At 37.8% G+C, this 25,315-nt stretch overlaps 1 long non-coding RNA gene across 1 annotated transcript in view; it reads right to left on the reverse strand.

The window, feature by feature from the left end:
- LOC129736369 (uncharacterized) overlaps positions 1 to 25,315 on the reverse strand; it is a 41,398-nt gene that overhangs the window by 6,324 nt on the left and 9,759 nt on the right. Inside the window, exon 3 of the long non-coding RNA XR_008732857.1 lies at positions 24,730 to 24,822. This is a non-coding gene — a long non-coding RNA (uncharacterized LOC129736369). The remainder of the gene's footprint in view (positions 1 to 24,729; positions 24,823 to 25,315) is intronic.

Genomic DNA, 25,315 nt, shown 5'->3' on the forward strand with positions numbered 1-25,315 from the left:
TGGAGTGGTAGAAAGCACTTATGCCTACCTCACTTGGTCACATTCGCAGCCTGGCTTTCTAGCTTAAACTGCTGATAAAGGTGGAGATGAGCTAAAATATGAGGGGGGTTGTGCTGACATTGGCAGAAGCTTTGCAGTGAGAGTTGAACACTGAGCTGTGGATTCCAGCAGACCGGAATGCACCACAGGCTTGGACACTGCCCAGCTCCTCTGTGTACACCTCCCCGTACACCAGATATTTACGATGCAGGCTTTCCATCCATGCTGTGTGAGCCAGGCAGAGTGAAAATAACGGGGTTTCCACTGAGTATTGATAAAACCCGGCAAATGTTTACGTCAGTAATTAAACTGTTTGCAAACTGAGGGAGGAAACAGAAAGTCCTGATAGGATAAAATGTGATCAGAACAACAACTTGCTGCTGAGCACCTAAAGCACAGGTAACGTGCCCTGGGAAGTGAGAGAAAAGCTGAAAACGCAGCAATTAAGACCTTCACTTAGCATTTAACAGGCAAATACATGCAATACCATGTGCCTTTGCACAATCAAGTTCTAACAAGTTAAGAGATTTCCTTCAAAATAACAATACTGTGCAGTACCTATTGGGATGCATGATAGGAACGTGTTAGGCTGTTCTTGGTTTTGAACAAATGTCAATGGAACTGGATCTATGTAATGGGATATGGCATGACAGAAAACATCACTCAGCTGAAGGAATTTTTTAGAGTGGCCTGTAAAAAGCAGCTGAGTTTTGCAAGCAGAGCATCGCTTTTCATTGTTTGCTTTTTAAATTTAATCACTGGTATGGCTGCAGATGTTCATGAGAGAGTGAATCACAGAAGTTAGACAAATGTTTAGTTCTTCATGCTTATTCATTTCACGCTTGTTAGAACAGAGGGAGGGCTGAGTATTTGCCTACAATGCTTTCCAGCAGCTGTATTGCTGTTGCAGCAGCCACCCTTTCAAAGGAGCAATTTGGCCCATCCCATTGTCTCTGTCTCTTTTCTTTTTTTAGGATCCCCAAGGACAAGCAGAACTTACAGGTTGTTGGCCCTGTCTTCTTTCAACACAATGAGAAGACATAATTGAAAGAATTTCAGCTAATTTCATCTCATGAAATTTTCTGGCTTTGCTAATCTCTTTCTATGACACAGGGAATGGAGAAACATTAGGGCCCTAAATTAAGTACTGGATGAGGTAAAAACTCCTCAATGTCAAAAGCAAACAAACAAAATGTAGTGACTATAAATGAAAGCAAGAAAAACAACAAAACTGTATAACAGCTGTTGATGTGGTTAGAAAAAACAATTATTCTATGAGAAACAATTAAATCAAACAATTAAACAGGAGGTTGGCATAAGGCAGCTACGTAAAGCCTAGGAGTATGGGAAAGCAAACAGGTTAAGCAGGTTTTGCTGCTGTCTCAATATCCCTGAGGAACCTATGGATAATACTAGGTTTGCTTTGCTTGAGTTTCATTGGAGTTACATCAGAGATGTCAAAAACTGGCATTGTACTTAAGGGACCACCCCCCACCCCCCGACTTCTGTTATTGATGATTGCAAAGACAGGGGAGCCTTTAATAAACATCTTCTTGCTCAGATTACATAAATGAGCAACTGCTGAAGAGAATTCAGTGGGATGTCTGATCTACTCTCCTTCCATATCTGGGAGACAGTCCTGACAACTAGCTAATGTCTGTTCACTTACTCATTTGGCTTGAGATATTAATCACTGCTACAATGATTGTTACTTCCTATTTTTCAGATGGCAAGGTATGTATAGGAATACCCTGTGTAGTATACATACTATTCCACCTGAGTGTAATTTGGATTGGCTAACTTGTTAAATATGTATGCATTTGTGAAGCAAAACCAACAATTCTTGTGCTCATTTTACAAGAGAAAATGCCAATCTATAAGTTTTAAATAAATATAGATAGATATCTAATAGGAGGAATAAAAGAAACAGGATATTTCAAAGTAATATTTGTACACTGAAGCTGTATAGAGATGAAAAATACTCACTGTGTACAGGGGAAAATATGCCTTGTGATTAACTACAGAGTTAGATAACCTGACCATCCACCTCCATTCCTCATTATATGAAAGTAATTTCCTGATTTCTTTTGCATTTACAAACCCTTCTTGACTCCAACATGATGTAGGGTAAAGCGTGTATTGTTTTTATGGGATCTTCCATTCCCAGTCAATATTTTTCTAAGTATTTAAAATATTTCTAAAAATTATAAAATTTATAATTTACAGGCCTTATTCAGTTTTTAGTTCATATAAACTAGATAGTTACTTTACATTTACTTCCATAGCCATTTAGAACACAGAGCTGTAAAGGAAAAATAGGGAAAATATGCAAAATATGGAATAAGTTAAAATTAAAACAAAATATACAAGTTCTAGCTGTGTCTGTGCCCTGTAATTTGCCTACAGCTTTCCTGTTGTAAAATGGGTTGTTTATGTCATTTTATTAGGTTTCCATTCATGAACAGAAGGCACATCAGGCAAAATTGTTGATCACATCTTTGCAATACCATGGAAGACAATCCCTGCTACAGGTGTAGATTACTGATGGTTTTGCTTCATACAGTCATTAAGGGTGGACATGCAGTCTGGAAAGGTTTAGCAATGCAGGAGCTGGGAGAGAGTCCTCTGGTAAGCTCCCTGTGTGGCCTGGTAGGTGTTTCAGCTCTTTTCTTTATGTAACTCTCACTTTCCTGGTGTTTGGTAACCTGCTTTTACGTTAACCAGCTAGTTTTCATTTTAACTGCCTGGGTGAAAGCACCCAGGCGACCATCCAATCCAAATGTAACCAGCATCCAAGAGCCATCTGGAGAAGAAAAAGATGACTGCAATGTCCCTTTCCTGAAAATAGCATCCCTACCCTCCACTGTTTCTCCAGGGTAGAAGTATTCTTATAAGGTGATGCTACCCTTCAAATCACATTTTGAAATTAAGATATTATGAAACAGAATAAGGAGGATGATGTAATTCTAGGTTGAAATGGAAATGGCACATCAGAGTCCATACATATAACCTTTAGTTATAACCCCCTGATCATCTGCTCTTCATGTCCAGGTTGCTTCATACTGTATCGCTGGGTATGTAGGGCTCCCTTGATAGAAACTTCGTGCTTCACCTGTAACCCATTTTGCCTTTAAACATGCATGCATTTTGCACTCAGCAACACCCCTTTACACTATAAGTTTTAGGAAGAGACAAATAAAACCTCCTTCTGAGATATGTTTTTTGAGATGCTCCTTGCTGCCTAATAGGATGGGGGAAATGTCTTCTGCTTCAGGGACACAAGGGCTCTACTAAAAACTGAATCACAACTTCCTCCATAATTTTTACGTTCTAGTGCTGTATAATAAAGATAATAAATTGACGCCTATAAAGCACCAAAAATTCCCAGAAGGATTACACGTAGTAAGCACTTGAGATATGCCAAGTTTCATGTGACATTGTAATTGGTTGTACAATGTATTTTAGAATTAACTATATTTTTCTATCAAAGTAATAATAAATTTTTAGGATAATGCTTTCTGTGTTTTGAATACCTAGGATGAAATTTTGTAGATTTTTCAAGTTTCAAATGTCCTCTTAAAAAAAAACCCAACCAAAATAATAAAAAAGCACTTCAGCAAAATATTTAATTTATTTCTATGATCCTCTGAGAATGAACAGCTTAATTTTAATTTACACGCCTAACATATTATACTTCAACTTGTAGCTCAACGTAAGTTTCTGATACCATTAACCCAAGGTAGCTTATACATTAAAAAAAAAAAAAAAAAAAAAAAAAGGTAGAATTGCATGGCCCTCACCATGCTATCTGATATACAACTTTGTTCTGAGACTAAGATATAGCTGCCTACACTATCCCTGACAAGTTCTTGCTTTATCTTTTCTTAAAACTTTCTGTTTTGTTTCACTTACTTTTCAAAATTGACAGAAATGATCATCCCACATTTGGAAAACTTATTTAAATAATTTAATTTGATAATTTAAAAGAATGGCCTAAGGGTTTGGAGGTGTGTGTGGGGAAAATCCAAGCAAGTAAAATGTATTAGGAAGTTGAAGATAAAGTTGATAATATTTTAGATCTGAAAGTCAGCCTGTTTAGAAACTGGTTTATCAGAAATCCTAGAAACGACAGCATATAATAACAAAATCCTGTTACATAAACCTTTATCAAAGACAGGAAAATAAATATAATTTAGATATTATTCTGAAAATGTTATAGAATTTTTAAAAGTTTTGGAATCTTAATTTAGGTTTTAAGTCATCTTTTAAATGTAGTAAAATGATTATTATATATGAGATTTTATAAAAGTTATCTTTTTCTATTAAGTTCTTTATTCTAGAAAGAAAACTTTAATTTGAGGTCAGAAGTGGATGATATGGATGAGATTTAGATAAGGAATTTAAATCTTTCCTTCTTGCATTAACCCTTCATTTCATTTTTACAAATCCAGATATGATATTATGGTAGAGCCCAAGAAGAGCTGAAATACTGGCTAAGATTTTTCTGAAAATACAGAATAAGTTGTATTGTTTGCTAAAGGTTTGTGCAGAAATGCTAAGTGAGAGATAATTCACACTCCTCATAAATTATATAGCTTGCTGTCAATGACTGTTAATCTGAGATGAAGCTTGCCAGTAGGGGTGGAATGTGCAAGCTGTAATGTTTCTCCCAGCATCAAGTATGTAGGAGGTGTTTAAGAAAGAGCCAGCTCTAGCAATGTTGGCACAGGGTGCCTTGTTCTGTCTACTTTTCCTTAATGATACTCTTCAAATTACTTGGAAGTTCATCCCACACATGATTAACCAGCACGTTCAGGACAATTAAATGAAGAGTAGGCTGTATTACAGCGCCTTACCCAAAACTGTGTTTCCAAATCATAACACTTTCTTTCTGAGCAGGACCTTGACCTTCAAGACATGTTTACTGTCCTCAACATACCGTAAACTTATGCCATGCATATTAATGTGTGAAAAGCATGTTGCTCGCCTACTAGTCTCTCATGCCACTCAAGGTGTGTCTTGCTAGTTCTAGCTTGCAGAAACTAAGAGTTTTCATTGATATGCTACAGGGTGTTCAACCAGTTCTCACTATATCTGCAAATAAACAAGCATGAGATATAGACACATATTTTATCCAAGTGGAAGCCATCATATGATAATGTTAATACTCAGAAGTGACAATCACAACTTCTCTGTATGTTTTGTTTTTATAACATGTATCTCATTGTATATCGCATAGGAACATCAGCTTTCATTTCACAATCAAAAGGTGACAGCACTCTTCCAAACCTTTACAGCAATGGAAAACCGGGACAATGAGGATTAGAAACTGCTCAGTGAATTTCCAACTCATTTGTACCTCAGGAAAGTTGTAATTAACTCTCCATTCTCTTCCATATTCTGGCCAACACAGGAGCATTTTAGAGAAGTATACAAATGTACTAGTGATGATCTAAGCCCAAATCTGAGGTGAACCATGGTCCTAAATTCTCTTTCTAAGTCAGCCAACAGAGTTGAATTAACTTCCAAAAAGGTTCACAATACTTATGCTCTCTGGGAATGCTGAGAGGGAAAATGTGGTTTGCTGTGGATTCCTGTAATTCCGCCATGATACAGAGTTGAAGACCAGAGGGGATCACTACCATTAGGTAAGTTGCCTGTGTAATGCAAGCCATTGATCTTCCATGGATCCCCTTTCTGCTCAAGGTCCAATACCTCTAAAGAAAAGATACAGCTTCGGAATCAATATCCAAAATTACATAAATATATTCCTTTTATATAAACTTCTCCAATTCCCATCTACTCTCCATTGAGAGGTTCTCCATTCCCTTGATAGTTCCTCAGATTCTTTCTTATTTTGATTCACTACCTTTTCATGAGAGCTCTGACTTGACAACATTATGACACACATTTAATCCTGTATTGGTCTCTTTTCCCCAATGGTATCATAATTACAGCTTTCCCAATTGCACAAAGGCATGCATTTAGGTCTTTAGACCTTCTGTGAAAAGAACTCTTCCCATTAAGCAGTGAGTTTTAAGTGTACACAGTCATCCCTCAGTTATCAGGGGTAATGGAGGACTGGGAAAAACTAGATAAAACAAAAATACAGATAATAGCAAGCACATGAATTGCCCTGTGAGAGTACATTTAGTACATTTTCTTCTCAAAGCTTAAAAAGTCCTGTTTATGCAGTTTTCACTCAAAAGAGGGGTACTTTTACATAGCAACAGGCAGATTTTGACCTGTTTGTATTAAGCCTTCTTTATTATGCATTTTATGGACAGTTCTGTATGTGATATGTGCATGGGAGAGGAAGGAATGGGGGAAGGTATGGTTAATATAAAATTTAGATAATCCACTTGGAAGAATTAAGTTACCTGAAACTACTGGTCCATGTATCTCTTCCTTTAGTACTAATCCTGCTGGTTCTGATATAACAGGCATGTACGTATGCCCAGTGTAAAACTAATACATACCACTTGATTTCATGGCAACTGCTTTCTTCATCACTTGCAACTACTCTCCCATGAGGAATTCCTGGGAGCCAACAGTGCTGTCATCCTCTTTGACCACGAGGCACATGCTCCCAGTGTGCTTCAGATATCTTCCCACTTGATGCACATGGTTTTGATGGTTACATTTGGATGATGTTTTGGACAGGACACCACACTCTAGCTTTTCATAAGGAACTTTGATTTCGAATTATTCATGACTTTCAACCTGCTTTTGTCTGCAGTAGTTTTGGCTCTCAGTGTTTGTCTTGTGTCAAAGAACAAGCTTTCAGTCAAGACTGGACAATCTTCTTTCTCAGCACGTTCTAACTCCTTGCTTAAGCGTTAACTCTGGGTTTCCTTAACATATCTATGAGCTTTGGCCTGTATTCTGATCATGATTTAGCTTGTTAGCACAGACTTCATTAGCCTCAAAAACTTATAGGGAAGACTGCATCTGCTGCCCTAGAGTAGAGATGAACAGCTTTTTTTTTATCTCATCTTTTTAGAAAAATCTCTGTATTTTACACAGAATGTTGTACCCCCTGAACATTTCTGATTTCAAATTTAATTCTTAACTCAGGTTAAGACTATGGCTTATTAATAGCCAGGCCATCTGTTGTCAGAAATAAGACCGTGTTCTGACTAGCTAGCACTCATAATTTACAGTTACGACATTGAAGTGTCTACCAGTCCTGCACGTTTCCAGAGTGTCAATGATGCTTTTAACTGATCTACTAAAGGTGGTTTTTAGATGCCTTTAATTACATTAATGTGTTTTGCTTATTCAACATCCACAGCCAAGAGCATTAGATAGATCTGAACATGAGCTCAAGCACTGATCTGCAATTGTCCATACTGCTCAATTGCTGGTGTTTTCCCTGCCACACGCACAAACTGGCTGTGCTTGAGGAAGAGTGCTTAGCTGTAACTATACGAGCTGTGATGTATCATTTGCTTGCAGGATCAGAGAACAGCTTCTTGCATGTTATATTTAGCAGCACATACATAGCCAAAGAGTCTGACAGCGATCTGCTTCCTTCAGCCATTAAATTTAACTGATTACTAACACGAGCCACCCAAGAAGACAGCTAGTTCCAATCAATGTGGTCTGTGGCAGCTGAGTTCCAAACATCCAGAGCCTATTCCCTTAAAATTCAAAGTGCTTGATTTATTTTTCTGTCCACAAAATGGTGCCGGTGCTAGGGGAGGAGCGGGAGAGAGGAGGTCATAAGGAGGTTGAAGACCAACACAGGGGCTATAAGGGAAGCCCCTGTGGCTGGGACTGAGCCCTGTCTGATCTTGCACTTTGCGCTTGCAGGTGGAGGAATTCAGTCTTCTCATCCCCTCACACTTGCCCTGACTCCCAAGTGACATGTTCTCTTTATTACTTAATGAAAATTATGTCACACACTAGTTATCACAGTTTAATAGTCAAACAATACTAAGGGACTATATCTGATAAAGTATATTTTAAATAAAATACACTGAGTCTGGTTATACAGAGACAGTGAACTGAGAGTGCTCACGCTCAGGTTGCTGGTAAAAATATTCACTAAGCTTTAGCCAATAAATGATTCTTGGAATGCCCTGCAAAAACATAATGAAGAGTTTTCCCTTAAAGTTACAATTAAACATGCAAAGTATCTAATCAACACATATGTTGTCAGCTTCCAGTTCTTTCAGCCTGTTCACTAAAAAGTCATGCAATGAAATTCAGATTTGTATGTGAGTCCAAGTAAACTAAACCAACATTATTGCACTAACATTCTATTGCTTGAAAGGACATGCTTTCAATAGATGGGTCTTTAGTATTAGGTGATTGGTATTAATTATATCGTCTTGTAGCTTTCTATTAATAAAACTTCAGAGCAGCTTGTATGTAATTTTACTCACAACAACTCATTTTCAAGCATGTCATTCTTTGGTGACATAATTTTGTCTTTCAAATACTGTAAAGCATTATTTTTCTTCGATTTATATGCCTCTTTTATGGATGTCGTAAGATTTCATTCGAAACAGAAAAGTAATCAATAAAATCCTTTGCTCCCATGCTACATTGTCTCCTACTGAAGATTATGACACAAAACAAAAGCTTCATCATCTAAATAGCTACTCAATAAACATTAATTTTTACTTCCATGATTGCCAAAACCTTGCCATGAAAATTCAATGCAATAATTGTGATAAAAATGTACCAATTTTGCTATCAAGCCAGCAGTAAGCAACATCACTGAAGATTTGTTAATGAGAACTCCTTGGTTTGTTTTTCTCTTCCTCTTAACAGTGTGTAAGTGGTTGGTTGCACATCAAACTTTCCCAGCAAAAGATATGTGAACAAGGGGTGAACAATCATTCAGTTTTCTGTTTTAGGTGGGGATTTATCCCACAAATTCTGATTAAAGAAATGCTGCAGAAATATGAGTTATGCTGCATATTTTGAAAGTATGTACACAGCAAAAGCCTGAAAAGGAACTGCTTAAATATCAGGAAATCACCTAGTAAGAGTACAATGGGAAATTAAGTTTGAGATTTGGTTCTATCGTTTCTGTCTATTGTTTCTTATATTTCTATGAGGCCGGAACTATGTTATTTCAGCGATCCATGCTCTGAAAGTTATGGTCATTTCAAGGTGCCTGGTATTTTTGTGTCATTTCTGCAACTGCTCTCAAGGATGTTAGACGCTAGATGCATCTGTTTCTGAAGTTGGGAATAGGGTATTTCTAACTTCTTACCTGCTTTCATACTAGAAAAAACATGGTGCTTTACTTGTTTGATAGAACCAAGGGATTTAGTTCTCTCCCACAGAGCAAAGTACCAGGCCATTGAAGAGAGCAGGACTTATGTCACCAACTTCAGTGAAGCTAGAAATGTATTGTCCTAAGCTGCAAGAACACCGTCAGAGTGAGAACGCAGTTCAAGCCTTTATGCTCAGTTACTTTTTTCCAGAGGTCAAGATAATCAAATTAGTTTTAGAAAGATTTTTTTCATTTTATTTTTTCAACAGAAAAGGGACTGTTTAAATTGAATCTGCAATACTTATATTTACTCTGGTTTTATTGCTTAACAACTCATTGGTTTCCTTTTGTCCTAAAATACCTCGCAGAGCTTCAAACATGCTTTGCTGCTGCTATTGAGAAAACTGAGTTGTAAAATCTTTACAGCGATTTCAGGCAGTTTTGCATTTGAGGCTTGCTTTTAAATGCTCAGTGACCTGAATTTTGCAAAGGACTCAGGACTGTAAGATATGACACTGTGACATCTGTAGAAGGACTTGTTGGCCAGGTGGCTCCTCAGTGTTTTCACAACTGTATTACATAATAGGTTGTGTAATTGGAGTTTGCACAGCAGCCTGGTGTTACAAAGCCAGATTTTTATTGACCAACAGACAAGTAAAGCAGAAAATAACTCAAATGATGACTAAACAACACTATATACAAAAAGACGGCAAGATGTCTAAATATGACTAGCTGAACATGGTCACGTGCATGAATCCACTTGTCTTTTACAAGTTAAGCTAATAAAGCTGCACAAACAGATTATATTAATTTGACTAACAGCACTTCATGTCACTATTAGAGCTGAAAGTTGGCAAGTTTTCTGTCTGAAAAGATGTACCAAAGATAACATCATTCATACAGCCAGCCTGTTTTTCTTAGGAAGTTTCAAAGTGGTTATTTTCCATTTCCATAGAAACTGTTATAGCAAGTGCCTTTCTCCACTCCTGGGGATCCTTCAGTAACATACAGTTAGTTAGAGAGGGCTCCACAGGGGCTTTTACCAGATTTTGAGTTTTTCCCTTTTCATTTTGCACCTCAAAAAGCAGAATTCTATAGGTAAATAAAAATCAATTCGTTTTGAGTCTTTTAGGAAAAAAAAATTATAAATTTATAATGTTTTATAAAATGCCAAAGAGAAGGAAATAGAATGAAACCAAAAAAATAACTACAGCCCACTGATGCATGCTGTTATTCTAGTGACAACCACATCACATAGGAAGCTCAATTAGAATTAGTTTAGACTGACTTTGAGGCTCATTACTGGTTCAAAATAAAAAAATAATATAACACTAAGTTTTTCACCCATAAAAGTTTCTTTACTTATATTTCTATTTAATAACATACTTTTGTCTTCCTTTTTAGTCACTTTACATTTTTAATGAGTTTTTTTCTAAATGGAATACAAAATAAGTCTATACCAGGATTCATAAAACAAAACAAAAACTTAAATACTGTTTAAACATCGTTTGTAAATCATAGTAAGGATGGTTAAAGTTAAGTGTTGTGTATATATCCTACAAAGTCACTTCCTAATTTGAAAATTCCTAAATCTACAATTGTTAATTTGTTTTGAGAAGATGACTGGACTGGAGGAAGAAGGGAAACTGAAAGGTGATTATTTGTATGTGGGTGGGCAAAGAGAAGGCTGAGCGAGGCAGAGGATGTTTTGAGCGCTTTTGGGCGAGGAGAGGGAGAACTGGCAAGGCAGCTGGCTCTCTTAAAAGTAGGATGGTAGAGAGGACCTGTGTAAGAAGCAGAAGTCAGAAAGGTCTGTGTAGGAGACAGGAGTCTGGATAGTTTTAGAGAGAGATTTCTGTAACAAACTATGGATGTGTTTCAGGGAGAGGTAAAGGCAGAGGATGCTCTTCCTTCCCTCCTTTAGTCATCAAATTCCTCCTTTTGTGCTCTTCTAGGGTGTAAGAACAGCGTTCCCTGTTCCTCTTCTCCCAGCAATTCCCACTAGGAACAAACAAACCACCTTCCTGGGTCTTTGGAACCTCTTGGCAAGGGCAGGCCAGTTTCCTTTGGGAGGAAAGCAGCAGGATGCTGCCACTCTGAGTGCATCCAGGTGAGTGCTGCAGTGGGGCCAGAGGTGCTGGACTGGACTGGTGGCTGTGAGGAAAGATGGCAGGGCATCTTCTCAGGCAGGGCTGCAGCAGACACCCTTCCCGTCACCCCAAGCCACGGTCCTCAGGTGCATGCCAACCCTGTTCTCCAGCAAAAATATCTGGAACGCCTATAAATTGATTCACTGACTACCAAAATCTTTCTGTATTGCTAGCCCTTTCCCCCAGATCCTGAGTCCCGGTAGGGAAAAGTGGAAGCCCTGTCCCAGGCAGCCAACTGCTCATCCCACAGCAACAGCTATAACTGGAAAGTGGAAAGTACAAGCTGGGGTACTCTCGGGTCAAGGAGAGAAATCTTCTTACTTCTGAATGATGGCTTTAAATGCTTATACATTACTAGGGAAAAGGATAATTCTTTCTGATGTATTTTTTGGGGAAAAAAAACCCAAACAAACACTAAAAAAACAAACCAGCAAGTTTTAGACTTTTATGAAAGAGAAGATATTTTTGGCACTAGAAATCCAGAGTGCAGAAGGCACCTTCTAGCAGCAGGTGACTGGTCAATAAATGTCCCAGACAGACTGTCCTTGAAATTTCCTGTCTTGGCTGATTCCAGTCTTTACACATCGGCTTCTGAACTTTGCTCCTGTGACAGACTGGAGGCACATTGGGAAGGTTTTTGATTCTGCTACAGCAACCAAATAGATAAGTCCTTTTTGGGGAACTTGGGCTGAAGCAAAGTGGGAATTAGTATAATTTAATCTTTGTGTTAGGACATATCTTAAAAGTTTTTAGAAAAGTGACTCATGTAGATTTGGTATTCCAATCAGATTGCAGCTATTGTGGACAAAGACTGAATAGGACCAGAAGCAAACAAGACACTTCATTTTATCTACATAGTTTCATTGCCTATGAAAATAAAATTTTATTAAAGGAAATACAGTGTGCTGGTCTCAGTATCACTTAGGTACTGAGCAAATTCATACTGTGAACATCATCTAGCCGAAGCTGTTACCAATGTAGACAGCATTTAGCCAAAAAGAAAAAGAGCAATAGGAGCCTAGCCTGGCAAAAACCCCTGCGTGAATCCCAGGTTACTCCAATCTCACAGACACAAATGCTTCCAAGCAAGCTAAAGCCAATCTCCAGCAGACAGCTATTGTCAATGAACATTAAATGGGAGCACTTTTGATTTGAAGAGGTAGTCTAGCAGAAGGGGCTCCACTTAACTTTGCCTCTTAGAGCTACTGCTGCTCAGAGCTCCCAATTTTCTCTATGTTCCTCTCCGTTCTTAAAAAGCATGGGCAGGACAACAGTGCTTTGCTCATTATCCCTTTTTGCAGCAGGACCTGTTTGTGCTGGGAAAGGTAAAGCAACCTCTATTAATTCATGACTCAAATGAGTGGTTACTTCATGAGTTTTGAAATGACGGGCATTAGGAAAGCCTTTGCGTCTCTCAAGGGGCTCTGTTGTGTGAGCAGAGAAGGTCTAAGTTAGACCCTTCAAAAGCTCTCCACCTACCTAGCTAAGAGCAAGTCGACAACTTATCACCTGGAATAAGTAAATCTTCTTTATTATGATACAAACACAAATGATGTTTCTGCCAGCTTTGACATGACCTAGACTATATCGTTTTAGTTTCTCCAAAACAAACTCCCTACCCTTCTAGCCATACAGGATGTAAGTCTTGGAATTTAAAATAAAATTTTTCATTTCGGCAGATCAGGTTTGATTGAGCATCAGCATATTTAGGTTTAGCTGCAATATCTGTCTTCACAATTTAGTTCTTTCAAGCCTGCTTTCACCTGAAGCATTGCAGTATGTAAATCAAGCTGTAATGTCATGTGGTACTTGCAGGAGATTATGAGGACAGTGTTCTGCTCATGAGTGTACTGAAAGTTAAGGAATCAAACTACAAACCTTAAAATTCATCACAAATTCATAATTATCAATTGTGCTACATACCATATTCACCTCAACAGAGTTTATTAAAATGAAGAAAATATGCAGGTAGATTTAGTAGTAATTGTTACTAAAATATAACCTACTATATATAATTCAAGGGGTAATTTCTCTCCGTTGGATACTGTATAGTTCTTTGTAACCATGTGAAAGGAAAAGCAAGCCACCCAAAAGACTTGCTTCAGGCATTTTTTTATTCTGCACCCATTGTGAAATCTTTTCAGCCCTTGGCAGGAAGTCTGACATTCGCATACAAAGCCAAATAAAATAGTTACAATTTTATACCTTAAAATAAGAAAGAAAGAGATGAGAGTTGTTAAAAAAAAAAAAAAAAGAAATTTAGCACTTACTAGATTTTGGTCTACAATACGTGATGGGCTGATGTCACAAGAAAATAGATGCAGTTCACTGTGAAAATAATTTGAATGGTCCACTTGAGGATTTAAAAAGATTGCAAAGAAGTCGAATAATTAAACCATTTCAAACAATGCTCAAATGTTATTTCCTGAATTGTGAAATCTAGGGAGTGAAATCTGAATTTTGCTGTTAACTAAGTAGAGTCCTTCAGGACACACTGTGCCTATTTCTCAAAGTACTACAACAAACACAATATCATCCCGAAGCAACAAAAAATATCACCCTCAGCTTTCAGCTGGGAGGAGCATCTGAGCAAGCGATGACTAAAGATCCTGGTAGAACTGGGAAAAAAACCCAAACAAACAACAAAGTAGAACATCATTTGATGACTCCTATGTACAAAAATGCAGAATATAAATATTCAAAAGGGGATTGTATTCTAGAGGTCAAGTGGAGGAAGGTTAAATCCTCAGTAAATATTGAAAACAGTTAAGCTGATTTTTAGAACTATTAAGAACTGAGGACAAAACAGAAATTTCATTATTTTCTGTCGGGTTTTGATGGTTCACACACATCTTAAAGACACAGTACAATCGTGACCATCTATATTAACAAAATAAATCAAAAGGGTAATAATAATATCTGAAGATGTGAGAGAGCTTAAAGGGTTACTAAAAACATAAAACTCATTGGCTAAAGGTGACAAGATTATGATGAAGATCTGGAAAATCACAAAGAGTGGAGATTTGAAGGAAGTGAGTAGGGATGGATAGTTCACCGTCACAATATCTTGGGGACAACTAATAAGATTATGAACTAACAGAATTATAGCTAAAAAGGATTACTTTTTTTCTGCACAATGTATAATAAAACATCGAACTCATTGATGGGACATATTAGAGAGGACAGATTATAATGAAATTCAAGCAAGGAAATAAATGGAAGATAGGTCCCTTGCTGAGCATCAAAACTATTGCTATTTCCAGTGTAAAATATCCTTGAATAACCAGAAGCTGGAAGTATTTTCTAGAAAAAAAGATCCCCTTTATCAATGCAGTAGTACTTCAGCACTGGTTCTCTAATAGAGCACCTCTGACCAATGGACCAAAGACCACTAGGAAAAAAAAAATAAATGTGAGGAACAACAGGAATAAACTAAATGATTTATGAGGCAACAAATAATAAGAAGAGAAAATTAGTGGTTCAAAATAGTAAAATCAGAGATGCATCTGCTGTGCACATATCCTTTTGCAAAGGCATTGAAGCAGCTAATATTATGGGCCAGGCTGGAGGTAAAACAGCAAAGGACAAGCAGGAGACCCAGAGGCATGTGCAAATCACTAAAATAACTGGGCCAGGACACCAAGTCAGCACTGTTACTGTCATCTGTACCATTTCATTCCCAGCATGCTTCCAGGCATGGCAGGGCTAGTTATAAGGCTGGAGTTTTAAGTGGCAGGGCTAGTTTTAAGACCAGGAAAGGTCTGAGGAGCAGCAGGTGTCAGGGATTATTTCCAGTATTCAGTCTGGACAGATCTGTGCTGTTTGGATCAGGGAAGGGAGTTTAGCTATGGCAAGCTATGCAACACCACTTGCCCTCAGGACCACGTAAGAGGCCCTGTTTTCTGGTATGGATATGTGGGATCACACGGATTCCTGCTAAGCTTTTTGGTAGAGTGGATGGGCTGCTAGCTCTTCACCAACTTGGAAGAGGCTGGGCAAGCAATTCCCAAGATTACAAAATCATTAAGGATATAAGATGAAAAGCTGAGAAGAATATAGCCAGTATCTTAGTATAATGTTATAATGGGGCTGAAAAAGAGGTTGCACTATAACATGGTTCCTTGTTGCTGTGTGTAAGTGTCCCCTCGTCACCACAGAAAATAGAACTAGGGGACAGGTAGATAGATAGATACGTAGTATTGTTTGAGGCTTAGTGGAAATAAAATGCACACCACTGTTCCTGGGCAGGAGAAAGGAGGATGGAGATTAGTAGAAAAAACCATGTTTTTATGGCTGATGGTACTGCCAAGTGGGTTATTTTTTTTTATCTTAGGCTGCATTCGATCCTGTATGTGTCCTAAACATCACTCTAGGAGAGGAAATAAATGGCCTGAGCTGCTTCCACACTTTCTCCTTTTCTCTTTAAGACCATGCAAAGACAAAATTCTTACTAGGGGCTGCACAGAGTGTGTGCCTATTCAACTCATTTATCTCAGCATTGCCTTTACGCTGGCTGAATGTCAGGCAGTTAGCCCACCTCCAGCCGTAATATCTGTAACTATTTCTCAAATTCAAGGTGCAGCCAAGATGATGAATCTCTTAGAGAATAAATACATTCCTATATGTAGGAAAAATGTTCATATGAACAGTCATTTCTGCATCAATGTTGTGTTCCTATTTAAAATTCACAGCAACAAGCAAGGGAAATACAAGCCTCTCTTTGAGCCTCCACCCACAAAGTGATGACTCTATACAGATCAACAGCAGAAAATTCTGCTTCTAATGAACCTGTGACAGTGGTGTAGCCATTTTGACACAGATCTTGGTGTAAAGAATGAAATACTTCTATGCAGCTTGACAACCACCCAGGCTTGTTCTTGCCTTCTTTATCTTTGCAGGTTTGGCCAAAACTCCACACTTGACAATGAGGCCACCCCAAAGAAGCTCTACTGGGCTTATGAGTTCTGCTTTTCATTTAATTCATTTTTGAAGAGGGAAAGTAATAACATCTCCCAACCATATTCTATTTTTGACATCAGGATAAGATCACTAAGTCAACCATGTTAATCCATGACATGATTTCTCCTTTCTAGTTCAACAGGCAAAAATGTTTAATGTCTCTCAACTTTTAAATAGTCGACACTACTCACCAACAGGAATGCGTTGATGTGAAGCACCCAGAACTGTTGCATAGAATGCATGCCAGGTTTGTCTCTGCATCCCCATGCTCAGTTAAGAACAGAGTTCTGTTGTTATCAGAATGGGTGCAGCTGAATAAAGCAGAATTAAAGCTGAGGTTGTGGAAAATTAACCAGCAGCATCAGAACTACACATATAGCCAGCAGGCATCAACCAGCCTTTTCCAGCAGAGATGAGCACAATGAGAAAGATGCCACTCACATAGGTAATTAGGAGGATTTTTTAACTAAGATATCTATCGCCCTCCTTGTGGGTATGACAGTAGAAATGGACAGTAACAATTTAAATTACTAATCTGGTCAAAACCTTGCAATATTGTTAGAGTAATCTAAACTTATGAAGAACTCTTTTGACCTACTCATTCAGTTTGCTTAGTTCCAAGATCCATATAAAGGGGGAAAGAAAGCTGCATTTTCAATTACATGGACTTGAAGTGGATAAGTCTTTTATGGATTTTTATTGATGTTGGGGGGATACTAAAGACATGCAGAGAGTCAGATTGTGCACCCCAAATCCAGAGGAGCTGTTTCTCATAGGCCCACTAATTTCAGTAGGTTTTCTCTCTAAAAAAGGACCTACCATCCTGAGAAATAACTGCCTGAACCAGCTCAAATTGCATCCTTCTGACTGCTTTGGACAGCTAAAAAGAGGAAAAGGAAGCTACTTCTCAATTTGTTTAATGTTCATTTCTACCCATAAGTGTGGGAGAAGTCATCCTCTGAGTACTTTTTATTCTGTGATGACACAAAATAGCAAATGCCAAATAACAAGCATACAAACCTGCTGATGAAAGAAGTCAGCAAAGTCCCATTTTATTGAAGGAGAGGAGGTGTTAATTACAGACCTCATGGTAACTGAGCTGCCGAGAACTACTAAGTATAATATTCAAATCCAAATGGTGCATTATTTCCTGATTCTTACATGTTCAGATATTTAGACTAAGTTCAAGATGGATAATATTTTTCTTTTTACTTTAAAAAATGTTTTCCTACACTTTATGTTAAAGTCTGTTTTATCTGCAAATACAGTGGAGAACATAAGGCAGTAAAAAAGGCAATTGTCTTACCAGAATTAAAATTATGAAATATCCATAGACCTAAAGACAAAAGCAAACTTGAAGCAGACATGCTACATCAACAGAAACCAATGTAGCCCCAGTCAGTAGTATCAATTTCTCATTGTGTGCAGCAGCAAGCCCAGCTACGGTTCAGGTGGGAAGTCCTGGTCCCAGTGGCCAGTTGTTGTCCCAGTAATCTAAAGCCTGGGTGAGGTGTCTGATCTGCATTGGCAGGATTTAGGTGTCAGCCTTCCTTCACTGCTTTGGAGAAATGATGCTTCATTGCCTCAGCTGTGGCAGGCACCTATGTTCCTCTCAAAACCATGCGCTTGTGTCCCTTGGCACTGCTAGTGAGTACATTCAGGTGTGCTTCCCTGCTGGCTGCACCTCGCCAGAGGTAAAGGCTTACTCTACCCAAGCCTACTTGACATTCAGGTGAGGCATCCCTATGCCCAAGACTCTTTGAGACCTCAGTTCAGCCTTTGAACATCTTTGATGCTAATTATGATATAACAGCTATGTGAAGTATAGTCTATATTTGAGTCGACTAAGACTAAGACAAATTGTTGCTACTGAAACCCCTCGGGATTTCCTGTATACAACCTGTTTAGTGAATGTGGGATTCATTTCAACTCATTGCAGCCACCATTGCAAGTTAAACTGTCAATCTAAGCTACATGACCTCAAAGACACCTCCAGAAGATGATTCATTTCACATGCTATGAACACTTCTCTGTTGCTCTTTTGTCTCTGTTGATCACAGAAGGAACTGAGGTGCCTCACTTAGCTTATGATCAAGTGAAAAAGGAAGAATTTAATGTTAGGGCTGTTTGATCTTATGCTTTGGTTTCTTGTAATTTATTATGCTTTGTGTATAAATTAGGTTCTGTATGGGAAGTGTTCGTTGTTTTGTTACCAGTGGTCATAATATCAATACCAATAAACACACCTTCACATATGGAAACTGAAACCTGAAGTGTCTTATTGGTGCTGGTTTCAAATACTACAGCTGGCTAGAAGCAGACTATTTAAAAGCATATTTTTTTAAATAAAGAGGGGAAAGTAGCAGATCAAACCACATGAGAGAGTACAGTGAGTGGGAAGGATGCAGCTTTATATTGATGATAATTTTATTCTTTCAAGCTCCAGTGACTTACATTATCCTTTCTGCAGCTAAAATTCCATTGTGTTTATGGCATTTAATAAAAAAGTACAGGTCGGTTATTATTGCTGTCCGCAAAGGACTTTTCTTGAAGTCATTTAAACTACATACTAAAATTTAAATGCAGTGAGTTAGGTGTCGATTTCACTTGAATACCTAAGCACACGCAGATATTAGCTCAGAATCTTTTCTGTTAGACAATGGTCACATAAAGTAATTAAAAATGAGTTATCAGAACTTCATTTTGTCAGTAATTTATTCTGTAATTCTTAATAATGATACAGTGAAGATGTTTATTAGTACACTCAGTTTATTTAATAACTTTTGTGTATGTCGTGTAACTGAAGTTTGAGCTTAGATTTGTAGAGGTACTTCAGTTCTATTCTTGCTACTATTTCTCCTGTCCTTATGCTGTTCTTCAAAATAAAGTTTTAACATACTATTATGGATACACAAAGAAGGGAAGATTCAAGACATGCAGATAGAAAGAAGGAGCATGATTCCTACTGATTTTTAATAGATTTGATATGTAACTGCTATTTATGCCTTTAAAGTATTTCCTGAAATGATTTAAATCAAAGAGAAAATGGAATGTTCAAACCCTAGTGCATACAAGCAAACTGCACATGCAGGTAAAGATTTTAAACTTGCATGTTGTTTTGGTACTTACATGGCCTGCTTACCTGTCATATCCAAGCATTTAACAATACATATGCCCTTCTGTCCTCATCAAAGAAAAAATCATGGGTTAGTTATTTTTGGTTTGCCTGCCCCAAATCCAAAGTACATGGGAAAGGTCATGCTGACTTCTTGGTTATCCTTATTTCACAAGTAGTACCTAGCACCAGTGAGGGCTGTGCTTTGCAAAACTACTGTTTGAGACTTCTCCTGCTGAGAGAAGGCTGCGTGTTGGACATGACCACAGTGACAACCAGCAGTAGAGATTCACATGCAACAAGGGCCAGTTTCTGTTGCAATTTTGACACTATAGGGCATTCAGGAGAAAAAAACCCACTGCTCACAGCAAGGTCAGTGAGCTGCTGCTTTTTTTCTAAAAACTATCACTGTCACAATATCGGAAGCATTGTCCAGTCCAGTTTGAGCTCACACGTACATGAATCTCCCTGGCTAGATTTATGTCATCAGATGTGGGGTTTGGGATTGCATAAATGTAATATATTACCAAGTAGAGCTCAAGGACATTAGGGTTGCAGACTAACAAAATGCAGAGTCAGGTGCCACTGTTTGGAGAATATGAGAACAAAAGGTTTACACCTTGGGGTTTTTTTGTTAGCAGTAATCTCCTTCAGTCACAATGACACGTGGGTTGAGGTATCTGTTCTTTCTTCAGGTGCCATTCCATGCTGATGTGTCAGGAGAGTTTAGTGCTTATGATTTAGATGCACTTGCTATCAGAGCTCTGCTTTTGTCCTGCTAAATCCAGATAAATCACACCTGAATTCCCAAAAATATTCTGAGAGGGCTCAAATAATATGGGAGATATAATAATTTTTGTAGTACTTTGCGGGGGGAAGTTCTGGAAATCAGTGTAACTTCAGCCCCTAACAGCCTAGGTTTTACCCTGAAAGTATTTAAGAGAGCTCCCATTTGCCTCAGCAGTCAGAAAGACTACTGGTTATTAGCAGTTCAGACTCAACGAAATATGCCCATGCTCTCCCTCCTAGTCTTTTCTGTGGTGCCGTATTTCAGACAGAAGAGTTTAAGATGCTAGTAGCTAGCACAGCCAAAAGATTATTATTTTTTTTTAGGAATTATGTGTAGACTAATACTAATCCAAATGGAAGTTGATAGATCTGAACTAGCAGTGTATTTTGTTTCCTGTACCTTATATTTTAATAGCTAGTAAGTAAAACCTAGTTGGTGTTAGTCTACTGGTAATTTTAAGTGTAAAAGCAACCCTCTCTGTGGTCAAGACATCTGAAATGACATAAGAAAAGGAATGAAAATAAAAGGTGTAATGTGAAGACAGATGGGTTTCTACAGCCTTCAGCTCCCATGGTAACAAAGGATTTTGTACTAAATATTCACAGTGTAGGTTTCAGGACAGAATATGGAACATCATACAACATTTCAAAGAAAGTCTGAGATGCCTAAAATTCATTATCAGAAGAAACATGATAAGGGTTAATCGACAGACCATTTTTCTTTCTAATGTTCTTGATCTGATTTGAGACATTTCTAACAGAGAGATATTTTATCCTGTATAACCACATTTCCGTAGCAAAAGTTTTAGACCCACCCATGCCCAAGTGGGCATTCAGAGCCCTCCTCTCCTGCAGACCTGAGTCATTGTGGAGGTTTCCCCAGCGATATGTAACAAATTCTTTATGTCTTTGTTAGGTGTTTTGCAGATACTGCTTTTGCACTAGCTGTTTAGCATGAACTAGTCTATGTGATTCACTTTATGAAAATTATTTCCTATTAAAACCTTTCTACTGGAAAACTTAAGTCAATCATTATACCATTCATTTTATTCAAAGCTTGTGGTTTTGATTGCACGGTGTTTAATCAAATAGAGAATGTTATTTCATAAGTAACATCATTCGAAATCAGTTTGATGAGCACAGGAGCTGGAGGAGCCAGATAACAGCAATAAACAGGAAAGGGCATTGTGACAAGTAATGCAAGGAAGTAAAGGCTGTGATGGAAACTGAGACAGCAGTGTAAGCAACCCAAAAATTTAAAGATGGTGTGTTATCCTTCAGTAGATGTAAGGTAGTCATACAAAAGAATTATCACCTGACATGCCTTCAGTTTCCATGTGCTTTTAAAAATAGGGACAGAGCTGAAGAAGAATGGGTATGTGAAGGAAGAGCAGAGAAGAGACAAAGTTTCAGGGACAATTGAGCCCTTGCAGATACCTGCTGAAAAACAATGCCTGGAAAACAGATATGTGCTCAAGAACAAAAGATTTATGAGCGAGGCCAAGGGCTGTTGTGACTGGTGGAGTAAACAGAGCTGTTGACTGTCAGATTAGATAAGAGGAGTAATCCTAGTTATTTCTGCTTTGACACAATCACAATGATCACAGAAAGCCACCAACTTCAGCAACAGTCAAGAGGGTATTAATGTTTTCAATGCCAAAAATAAACATTCCAAAACACAACAGTCTTTGTGTTAATCAATTGTTCTACCATAACTGAGAAGGTGGATAGAGAGGGAAACATGCTGCATGAATAAGCATGAACGGGCCCCTTAAGCATACTTGTATTTTATTTTATACATATTTTACAATCATATGTGTATACCCCAAATACATATAAAATACTTTATTTTTCTGGCAAAACTTCATTTACTGCCTTTAAATCTGTTTTCTGTTTGAAACAGGAGTAGGAGTTCTGTGTTCCTTATAAAAATTACCTAAGCTTCACAAAGTATCCTGTCAAAATACTTGGTAACCAGGCACTTCAGTCTCATAAGTATTTTGGAAGAATACCATAATTCCCTTTTAAACAGTTTTCTGTTGAAGAAAACAAACACACCAATTTAAGCCTATTAACACAAAACAGATCTCTTTTGTCAAACCATGTAATTTCTTTCCCTTAACTATGCACTAAAAAATTCCTAGTTATATCTATCAAGAGATTAGTTTCCTTTTTTTTTTTTTTCTTTTTTCTTTTACTTCAAAAGCAGCTAACTACACAAAATTGAAGAGAATATAATAGAGGAAGTTGGAAAGTTGGAGGGTAGCATAGGTTTCAGATCAGAAGCAAAGGTGCTTCTCTGGAAGGTCTGCATGGAAAAAGTGAACTTGAAGAGGAAAAATAAATTTTGCACAATAGTATGGCCTCTGAAACCAATCTGAATCAACAGAATTCAACAGGAGCTTCAAAGGCGATTACAATGATGACCTGCTGTCCTGTGAAATAATAATATAGTCACAGAGATAGTTTTGTAGAAGCCGTTTGTGGAATTCTTGAAAGAAACTAGGACTTTTCAGTTAAAATGTATTTACAGGTTACTGACTTACTGACTGATGACAAAGAAGTGAAGCCCACACCAAACCCATAAGCAGACAATTTGGTTTCCTTATGAAACAGGAACACAAATACCAGATAAGTAATAGAAAAGTCAGAGAAATTTCTGACTTTCTATAAAAATAATAATAAAAAAAGGAAGTAAATGTTGTTTCTGAATAAAATTGTCTTGCTCTGGTATTCAAGAAATAAGTTTCCCACAGGCACTGTTGAACCCCACTGGCCGAAAGCCTTAGAGGAGTTCTAAAGTAAAAGTGTTGGTAATATGTGCCCTTTTTACACACACACTCATGTTTTAACTTGCAATAAAACTGCAGATATGTAAATTACTTCAGAAGTTCACTTAATACCCCATTTTTTTGTCTATAACTATGAACTTGCTATGAATTTCTTCTGCTGAACCCTTTTTGCATAATACAGTAGGTTTGACTGTGGCCTTATTATCCTTTAGTGCCATCCCTTACCAACGTAAAACATCACCACAGACTTTGCCTGAACTTCCCCCTTCCCTCTTTGTACAAGCTTCTTACCATCTGCTATATATCCTTAGATGCTTTCTTTGTTTACATATGGATTTTGGTTCATTATCTGTCAAAAAACCACAGATTTATTTCTCCCAAACTGTCCCCTCGGCTATGAGGTGTTCTGTCAGTGTTTTTAGAGTAACACCCCTATTGCTATTTGAAACAATGCCTATAATATTCAATACTGGCAAATTTCCAGATGACCACTGGATTCCCAGAGGTGATCTGTGCAATTTTCAAGTGAAAGCAAGAGTCTCAGTTTCAGGACTATGCAGCATGGGAGCAAAATATCAAACTAAGGTGGTCTCAAGGGAACAGCTGCAATGCCAGCTTGATTTCTTCAAAAGCAGCAAGATGTTTCTGTTTCTGTTGCTGTTATGTTCAAAGCCCCATAGCTCTAAAAAAAGGTTTTCACAATTAGATATGGAAAGAGAGATGACATATAGGGTTTTTTACAAGTTAACATTAAAACTTTGTGCGTTACTACAATGCAGACTTTGGCTCCCGTGAGAAAATTTGCACACTGGAGAGAATTCCATTTATTTAGCCCAAGTTTCCTAATGATTTCCTCTATTCCCAGTTTTCCAAGTTCTTCTGCACCTGTCTCTGACTAATACTAATTAAGGTGCTCTCTTTAAACTCTCCTCTGCTCCACCAAGTGTTTTAAAGAGTGCCAAGCACACCACCCAAATTTTGTGTGCTGCTTCTGCCATCTCCTGTATATGTGTTTAATCTCTGACAGGTTTGCAAAAAGCAGGAGAGAAGGAATAATGTAAGAGGAGGAATAATGTAATATTTATCAGCAAAACCAGTTTGAGAACAGCAACAATACAACCTACTGATTCTTGCTCCAGGAATAAAAAACACAACCCAGAAACAAAACTCCTGCTCCTCATAAACTAATCATACAGATTAGATATTTAGATGAAGAATAAGCTTTTAATCTTATACCATGACATTTGTACATGGGAAATATTTAACAAGAAAGGCAAGAGGGGAAATGTTTGAAGAATGTCCTGATTTGGGAGATCACCATTTTATTTACTTGGAGCAGGGCATTATTGTAGAGAGAGTTCAGAAAATTAAATGAACTTTAACAAATTTGCTGGTTATACACTTCTTGAAATGAATGTTCACAGTTACTGTAGAGATCCTTCTAGAATTTAGTTGTGGTTGGGTTTATGAGACCTTTCTGGTTCTATTAAATGAGCTGAATACAGACTAAGGACTAACATAAAACCCACTGAAGTTACTGTAAGTCATTTATATACTGAAGCAAGAAATCTAACCTCTCTTTCCTGTACAGGTTTCAGGTCACCTACAAATGAGCTTTTTCTCACTTATTTATGATAGCTCTCCTGCACTTACCTAGCAGAAGGTTTCACTCTTGGATAAGGCAACCTTCCCTTCCATTTAATCAGCTTCTCTGTGTGCCCAGGGAAACTCATGTGTAGGTTCCTTCTGACAGGAGAGGGACAAGAAAAAATACATTTAAAGGAAAGGGAGGAGGAGGAGTTTGCAGGTGCATGGAAGACCAAGTGAACAAGTACAAAACTGCAGTCTCCTCTTCTGCTGCTGCTTCCTGAGGACCAGGCACATGGATTGGAGTTAGACCACAGACTGTCCTGCTCTTCAGAGAAAAACAGGAAATAACACTAAGCATCTAAACAGTAATTCAAGAAAAATATGCCGATTTAAGTTACCACTATTCTTAGATAATAAAAAAAGACAGTCTCAAATGGTTCAGAAGGGCTATATGATTACTGATGTTGTACATGCTCAGGATACCAGAGGAAAATAGAATTTTCCTACACGAGACTCACAATCTGCAGGAAGTTCATCTTTTATAAAGCAGCTTTTTCAAAGAATCTATATACAGAACTGTGACTCACCACCACCCAAGTAGTTTAAGAGAAGTTAAAAGAAAAAAGCAAGTAAACAAGCCTAAGCCTAG

Source organism: Falco cherrug, chromosome 6 (genome assembly GCF_023634085.1).
Source record: "Falco cherrug isolate bFalChe1 chromosome 6, bFalChe1.pri, whole genome shotgun sequence".
NCBI lineage: Eukaryota > Metazoa > Chordata > Aves > Falconiformes > Falconidae > Falco > Falco cherrug.